This window comes from Taudactylus pleione, unplaced genomic scaffold (assembly GCF_031769625.1).
Source record: "Taudactylus pleione unplaced genomic scaffold, aTauple2 ptg000447l, whole genome shotgun sequence".
Taxonomy (NCBI): domain Eukaryota; kingdom Metazoa; phylum Chordata; class Amphibia; order Anura; family Myobatrachidae; genus Taudactylus; species Taudactylus pleione.
The window spans coordinates 8099948-8109283 of record NW_028284849.1 but is presented as its reverse complement, the minus strand read 5'-3'; the positions used below and the strand labels follow the sequence as shown (position 1 = coordinate 8109283).

General features: G+C 38.6%; 1 protein-coding gene across 2 annotated transcripts in view; it reads left to right on the top strand.

The window, feature by feature from the left end:
* The first annotated feature begins 4383 nt into the window (after positions 1-4383).
* The window catches only part of CRISPLD2 (cysteine rich secretory protein LCCL domain containing 2), a 138965-nt gene continuing 134012 nt past the window's right edge, over positions 4384-9336 (top strand). The window contains exon 1 of one of the 2 annotated variants that reach the window (XM_088448036.1): positions 4384-4447. The gene's annotated coding sequence lies outside the window, so the exon portion shown is untranslated. The remainder of the gene's footprint in view (positions 4448-9336) is intronic. The other variant, XM_088448035.1, reaches the window with a different exon arrangement.

The window sequence follows — 9336 nt, the reverse complement described above, 5'->3', positions numbered from 1 at the left end:
GATCACCAGCCATATACAATAATCACCGGCCATATACAATGATCACCAGCCATATACAATAATCATCAGCCATATACAATAATTAAACACAGAAAAAAGAAAATTGCCCTCCAGCCCACTGCAGATAAATCAAAAATACTTGAATCCTACATGATAATAGAAATTCAGAGGTATTGGTTTACATACATTTGCAAATATATGAATAAGCGCTGGGCCGTCGGCAAGGCTCCTCTATACCAGCGTCCCTAAAATTAAGGGGTTCACGTCCGAGAAGCAAGGCACCCCAAAAAATTCCAGCCAAGGACCACCCCCAGGGCATCACACGAAAAGGGGAAAAAAGGGGATAGTGAAGTGTTAAAGGATAGGTGTGTAAAGAGTAAACCCCGCCCTTTACAAGCACCTGTAGTATATTAAGCTGATTGAGCAACTACCATATTTTTTGCATATACAATAATTACCAGCCATATACAATGATCATCAGCCATATACAATGATCACCAGCCATATACAATGATCATCAGCCATATACAATGATCACCGGCCATATACAATAATTACCGGCCATATACAATGATCATCGGCCATATACAATGATAACCAGCCATATACAATAATCACCGGCCATATACAATGAGGCCATATACAATAATCAGCAGCCATATACAATAATTACCAGCCATATACAATGATCATCAGCCAACTACAATAATCACTGTCTATATACAATAATCACCGGCTATATACAATAATCATCGGCCATATACAATGATCACCAGCCATATACAATAATCACTGTCTATATACAATAATCACCGGCCATATACAATGATCACCAGCCATATACAATAATCACTGTCTAATACAATAATCACCGGCCATATACACTAATCACCGGCCATATACACTAATCACCGGCCATATACAATAATCACCGGCCATATACAGTAATCACCGGCCATATACAATGATCACTAGCCATATACAATAATCATCAGCCATATACAATGATCACCGGCCATATACAATAATCATCAGCCATATCCAATGATCACCAGCCATATACAATAATCACTGTCTATATACAATAATCACCGGCCATATACAATGATCACCAGCCATATACAATAATCATCAGCCATATACAATAATCACCGGCCATATACACTAATCACCGGCCATATACACTAATCACCGGCCATATACAATAATCACTGTCTATATACAGTAATCACCGGCCATATACAATGATCACCGGCCATATACAATAATCACCGGCCATATACAATAATCATCGGCCATATACAATGATCACCGGCCATATAAAATAATCACCGGCCATATACAATAATTACCAGCCATATACAATGATCACCGGACATATACAATAATCACCGATCATATACAATAATCACTCTTGAGTTCTCCCCATCCAGAGGTGCATGTACATACAGGCTGACCTGCGTATAGCAGTGCTTACGTACAGGCTGACCTACGTATAGCAGTGCTTATATACAGGCTGACCTGCGTTTAGCAGTGCTTACATACAGCCTGATCTGCATATAGCAGGGCTTACATACAGGCTGACCTGCGTATAGCAGTGCTTACATACAGGCTAAACTGCGTATAGCAGTGCTTGCATAAATACAGGCTGACCTGCGTATAGCAGTGCTTACATACAGGCTGACCTGCGTATAGCAATGTGCTTACATACAGGCTGACCTGCGTATAGTAGTGCTTACATACAGGATGACCTGCGTATAGCAGTGCTTACATACAGGCTGACCTGCATATAGCAGTGCTTACATACAGCCTGACCTGCGTATAGCAGTGCTTACATACAGGCTAACCTGCGTATAGCATTGCTTGCATAAATACAGGCTGACCTGCGTATAGCAGTACTTACATACAGGCTGACCTGCGTATAGCAATGTGCTTACATACAGGCTGACCTGCGTATAGTAGTGCTTACATACAGGCTGACCTGCGTATAGCAATGTGCTTACATACAGGCTGACCTGCGTATAGTAGTGCTTACATACAGGATGACCTGCGTATAGCAGTGCTTACATACAGGCTGACCTGCGTATAGCTGTGCTTACATACAGCCTGACCTGCATATAGCAGGGCTTACATACAGGCTGACCTGCGTATAGCAGTGCTTACATACAGGCTAACCTGCGTATAGCATTGCTTGCATAAATACAGGCTGACCTGCGTATAGCAGTACTTACATACAGGCTGACCTGCGTATAGCAATGTGCTTACATACAGGCTGACCTGCGTATAGTAGTGCTTACATACAGGATGACCTGCGTATAGCAGTGCTTACATAAAGGCTAACCTGCATATAGCAATGTGCTTACATACAGGCTGACCTGCGTATAGCAGTGCCTACATACAGGCTGACCTGCGTACAGCAGTGCTTACATACAGGATGACCTGCGTATAGCAGTGCTTACATACAGGATGACCTGCGTATAGCAGTGCTTACATACATACAGGCTGACCTGCGTATAGTAGTGCTTACATACATACAGGCTGGCCTGCGTATAGCAGTGCTTACATACAGGTTGACCTGCGTATAGCAATGTGCTTACATACAGGCTGACCTGCGTATAGTAGTGCTTGCATACAGGCTGACCTGCGTATAGCAATGTGCTTACATACAGGATGACCTGCGTATAGCAGTGCTTACATACAGGCTGACCTGCGTATAGCAATGTGCTTACATACAGGATGACCTGCGTATAGCAGTGCTTACATACAGGCTGACCTGCGTATAGCTATGTGCTTACATACAGGCTGACCTGCGTATAGCAGTGCTTACATACAGGCTGACCTGCGTATAGCAGTGCTTACATACAGGCTGACCTGCGTATAGCAGTGCTTACATACAGACTGACCTGCGTATAGCAGTGCTTACGTGAAGGCTGACCTGCGTATAGCAGTGCTTACATACATACAGGCTGACCTGCGTATAACAGTGCTTACATACAGGCTGACCTACGTATAGCAGTGCTTACATACAGGCTGACCTGCGTATAGCAGTGCTTACATACAGGCTGACCTGCGTATAGCAGTGCTTACATACAGGCTGACCTGCGTATAGCAATGTGCTTACATACAGGCTGACATACGTATAGCAGTACTTACATACAGGCTGACCTGCGTATAGCAGTGCTTACATACAGGCTGACCTGCGTATAGCAGTGCTTACATACATACAGGCTGACCTGCGAATAGCAGTGCTTACATACAGGCTGACCTGCGTATGGTAGTGCTTACATACAGGCTGACCTGCGTATAGCAATGTGCTTACATACAGGCTGACCTGCCTATAGCAGTGCTTACATACAGGCTGACCTGCATATAGCAATGTGCTTACATACAGGCTGACCTGCATATAGTATTGCTTACATACAGGCTGACCTGCGTATAGCAGTGCTTACATACATACAGGCTGGCCTGCGTATAGCAGTGCTTACATAGAGGATGACCTGCGTATAGCAGTGCTTACATACATAGAGGCTGGCCTGCGTATAGCAGTGCTTACATAGAGGATGACCTGCGTATAGCAGTGCATACATACATAGAGGCTGGCCTGCGTATAGCAGTGCTTACATACAGGATGACCTGCGTATAGCAGTGCTTACATACAGGATGACCTGCGTATAGCAGTGCTTACATACATACAGGCTGGCCTGCATATAGCAGTAGTTACATAGAGGATGACCTGCGTATAGCAGTGCTTACATACATAGAGGCTGGCCTGCGTATAGCAGTGCTTACATAGAGGATGACCTGCGTATAGCAGTGCTTACATACATAGAGGCTGGCCTGCGTATAGCAGTGCTTACATACAGGATGACCTGCGTATAGCAGTGCTTACATACATAGAGGCTGGCCTGCGTATAGCAGTGCTTACATACAGGATGACCTGCGTATAGCAGTGCTTACGCCCGGCCATCGTCTGTTTGGGCCTTTGATAAGTCTGCACATTGCTGTCACTGGACACATGCTTGGCGTGGGCCTATAAGGAGTGGACCCCTCAGGCCTGAGCTGCTAGCAGATGTTGGGGTTCCCTTCACTATGTGTTAGTAAGAGGTCAGAGAACCCTAATGATGACTATATGATGCCCAGCACCAGCAGCGCATACAGGAGCCTCTCCTGCCCCACACTGACCCATAGCAGCCCAGGCTGGCATGACCCTCAGGCCTAATTACCCCTAGGTAACCCTGCATTGGAGCTGCTGCTATCTGGCTGCCTATAATGACAGTCAGTGAGAGGAAGATTGCCAGGAGCAGGGAATTGCAGGAGAGCCGTCCCCTCTGCTCAGGCACCTCAGGACTATATATAGGAGGGAGAGTGAGGGAGCCAGCTCATAGCCAGCACCGAGTCCTCCCAGCAACTACTGTCCCGACCCTCCAACCACTCCGCACACTGCAAGGTAGGACCCTCTCCCTCTATCACCCCACACTCCCAGCATGGGGATTACACTGTAGCACCTCCATACAGGATGGATATATATGTGTGTGTTATATATATATATATATATATATATATATATCTCAGGAGAGAGCAGAAATAAGGGATGAGCTCTAGAGTTACAGGTTTGATGAGTTCTTACATTGCTGTAGTTTATGAGGACAAATCATTATATGCTGCTACACCACAACTCCCAGCTGGCAGCTGGGCATGCTGAGAGCTGTAGTCCACCATCAGCTGATGAAGGAAAGCTCGGCTCCCCAGATGTCTCTGTGTTATCGGTCAGATCTCTCTGGCTGTTTCCTGTATAGTGATGTCACTGGTAATGTATAGTGATGTAACAGTAAATGGTAATGTATAGTGATGTCACTGGTAATATATAGTGATGTAACAGTAAATGGTAATGTGTAGTGATGTCACTGGTAATGTATAGTGATGTAACAGTAAATGGTAATGTATAGTGATGTCACTGGTAATATATAGTGATGTAACAGTAAATGGTAATGTATAGTGATGTCACTGGTAATATATAGCGATGTAACAGTAAATGGTAATGTATAGTGATGTCACTGGTAATATATAGTGATGTAACAGTAAATGGTAATGTATAGTGATGTCACTGGTAATGTATAGTGATGTAACAGTAAATGGCAATGTTTAGTGATGTAACAGTAAATGGTAATGTATAGTGATGTCACTGGTAATGTATAGTGATGTAACAGTAAATGGTAATGTATAGTGATGTCACTGGTAATGTATAGTGATGTAACAGTAAATGGTAATGTATAGTGATGTCACTGGTAATGTATAGTGATGTAACAGTAAATGGTAATATATAGTGATGTAACAGTAAATGGCAATGTATAGTGATGTCACTGGTAATGTATAGTGATGTAACAGTAAATGGTAATGTATAGTGATATCACTGGTAAAGTATAGTGATGTAACAGTAAATGGCACTGTATAGTGATGTCACTGGTAATGTATAGTGATGTAACAGTAAATGGTAATGTATAGTGATATCACTGGTAATGTATAGTGATGTAACAGTAAATGGTAATGTATAGTGATGTAACAGTAAATGGTAATGTATAAATGATGTCACTGGTAATGTATAGTGATGTAACAGTAAATGGTAATGTATAGTGATGTCACTGGTAATGTATAGTGATGTAACAGTAAATGGCAAAGTATAGTGATTTAACAGTAAATGGCAATGTATAGTGATGTAACAGTAAATGGTAATGTATAGTGATGTAACAGTAAATGGTAATGTATAGTGATGTCACTGGTATTGTATAGTGATGTAACAGTAAATGGTAATGTATAGTGATGTAACAATAAATGGTAATGTATAGTGATGTAACAGTAAATGGTAATGTATAGTGATGTCACTGGTATTGTATAGTGATGTAACAGTAAATGGTAATATATAGTGATGTAACAGTAATTGGTAATGTATAGTGATGTAACAGTAAATGGTAATATATAGTGATATAACAGTAAATGGTAATGTGTAGTGATGTCACTGGTAATGTATAGTGATGTAGCAGTAAATGGTAATGTATAGTGATATCACTGGTAATGTAAAGTGATGTAACAGTAAATGGTATTGTATAGTGATGTCACTGGTAATATATAGTGATGTAACAGTAAATGGTAATGTATAGTGATGTCACTGATAATGTATACTGATGTAGCAGTAAATGGTAATGTATAGTGATATCACTGGTAATGTATAGTGATGTAACAGTAAATGGCAATGTATAGTGATGTCACTGGTAATGTATAGTGATGTAACAGTAAATGGTAATGTATAGTGATGTCACTGATAATGTATACTGATGTAGCAGTAAATGGTAATGTATAGTGATATCACTGGAAATGTATAGTGATGTAACAGTAAATGGCAATGTATAGTGATGTCACTGGTAATGTATAGTGATGTAACAGTAAATGGTAATGTATAGTGATGTCACTGGTAATGTATACTGATGTAACAGTAAATGGTAATGTATAGTGATATCACTGGTAATGTATAGTGATGTAACAGTAAATGGTAATGTATAGTGATGTAACAGTAAATGGCAATGTATAGTGATGTCACTGGTAATGTATAGTGATGTAACAGTAAATGGTAATATATAGTGATGTAACAGTAAATGGCAATGTATAGTGATATCACTGATAATGTATAGTGATGTAACAGTAAATGGCACTGTATAGTGATGTCACTGGTAATGTATAGTGATGTAACTGTAAATGGTAATGTGTAGTGATGTCACTGGTAATGTATAGTGATGTAACAGTAAATGGTAATGTATAGTGATATCACTGGTAATGTATAGTGATGTAACAGTAAATGGTAATGTATAGTGATGTCACTGGTAATGTATAGTGATGTAACAGTAAATGGTAATGTATAGTGATGTCACTGGTAATGTATAGTGATGTAACAGTAAATGGCAAAGTATAGTGATTTAACAGTAAATGGCAATGTATAGTGATGTAACAGTAAATGGTAATGTATAGTGATGTAACAGTAAATGGTAATGTATAGTGATGTCACTGGTATTGTATAGTGATGTAACAGTAAATGGTAATATATAGTGATGTAACAGTAAATGCTAATGTATAGTGATGTAACAGTAAATGGTAATATATAGTGATATAACAGTAAATGGTAATGTGTAGTGATGTCACTGGTAATGTATAGTGATGTAACAGTAAATGGTAATGTATAGTGATATCACTGGTAATGTAAAGTGATGTAACAGTAAATGGCAATGTATAGTGATGTCACTGGTAATGTATAGTGATGTAACAGTAAATGGTAATGTATAGTGATGTCATTGGTAATGTATACTGATGTAACAGTAAATGGTAATGTATAGTGATGTCACTGGTAATGTATAGTGATGTAACAGTAAATGGCAATGTATAGTGATATCACTGGTAATTTATAGTGATGTAACAGTAAATGGCAATGTATAGTGATGTCACTGGTAATGTATAGTGATGTAACAGAAAATAGTAATGTACAGTGATATCACTGGTAATGTATAGTGATGTCACTGGTAATGTATAGTGATGTAACAGTAAATGGTAATGTATACTGATGTAACAGTAAATGTTAATGTATAGTGATATCACTGGTAATGTATAGTGATGTAACAGTAAATGGTAATGTATAGTGATGTCACTGGTAATGTATAGTGATGTAACAGTAAATGGTAATGTATAGTGATGTCACTGGTAATGTATAGTGATGTAACAGTAAATGGCAATGTATAGTGATATCACTGGTAATGTATAGTGATGTAACAGTAAATGGCACTGTGTAGTGATGTCACTGGTAATGTATAGTGATGTAACAGTAAATGGTAATGTATAGTGATGTCACTGGTAATGTATAGTGATGTAACAGTAAATGGTAATGTATAGTGATATCACTGGTAATGTGTAGTGATGTAACAGTAAATGGTAATATATAGTGATGTAACAGTAAATGGCAATGTATAGTGATGTAACAGTAAATGGTAATATATAGTGATATAACAGTAAATGGTAATGTGTAGTGATGTCACTGGTAATGTATAGTGATGTAACAGTAAATGGTAATGTATAGTGATGTCACTGGTAATGTATAGTGATGTAACAGTAAATGGTAATGTATAGTGATGTCACTGGTAATGTATAGTGATGTAACAGTAAATGGTAATGTATAGTGATGTAACAGTAAATGGTAATATATAGTGATATAACAGTAAATGGTAATGTGTTGTGATGTCACTGGTAATGTATAGTGATGTAACAGTAAATGGTAATGTATAGTGATTTCACTGGTAATGTATAGTGATGTAACAGTAAATGGTTTTGTATAGTGATGTCACTGGTAATATATAGTGATGTAACAGTAAATGGTAATGTATAGTGATGTCACTGATAATGTATACTGATGTAACAGTAAATGGTAATGTATAGTGATATCACTGGTAATGTATAGTGATGTAACAGTAAATGGTACTGTATAGTGATGTCACTGGTAATGTATAGTGATGTAACAGTAAATGGTAATGTATAGTGATGTCACTGGTAATGTATAGTGATGTAACAGTAAATGGCAATGTATAGTGATGTCACTGGTAATGTATAGTGATGTAACAGTAAATGGCAATGTATAGTGATGTCACTGGTAATGTATAGTGATGTAACAGTAAATGGTAATGTATAGTGATATCACTGGTAATGTATAGTGATGTAACAGTAAATGGTAATGTATAGTGATATCACTGGTAATGTATAGTGATGTAACAGTAAATGGTACTGTATAGTGATGTCACTGGTAATGTATAGTGATGTAACAGTAAATGGTAATGTATAGCGATATCACTGGTAATGTATAGTGATGTAACAGTAAATGGTAATGTATAGTGATGTCACTGGTAATGTATAGTGATGTAACAGTAAATGGCAATGTATAGTGATGTCACTGGTAATGTATAGTGATGTAACAGTAAATGGCAATGTATAGTGATGTCACTGGTAATGTATAGTGATGTAACAGTAAATGGTAATGTATAGTGATATCACTGGTAATGTATAGTGATGTAACAGTAAATGGTACTGTATAGTGATGTCACTGGTAATGTATAGTGATGTAACATTAAATGGTAATGTATAGTGATATCACTGGTAATGTATAGTGATGTAACAGTAAATGGTGATGTGTAGTGATGTCACTGGTAATGTATAGTGATGTAACAGTAAATGGTAATGTATAGTGATATCACTGGTAATGTATAGTGATGTAACAGTAAATGGTGATGTGTAGTGATGTCACTGGTAATG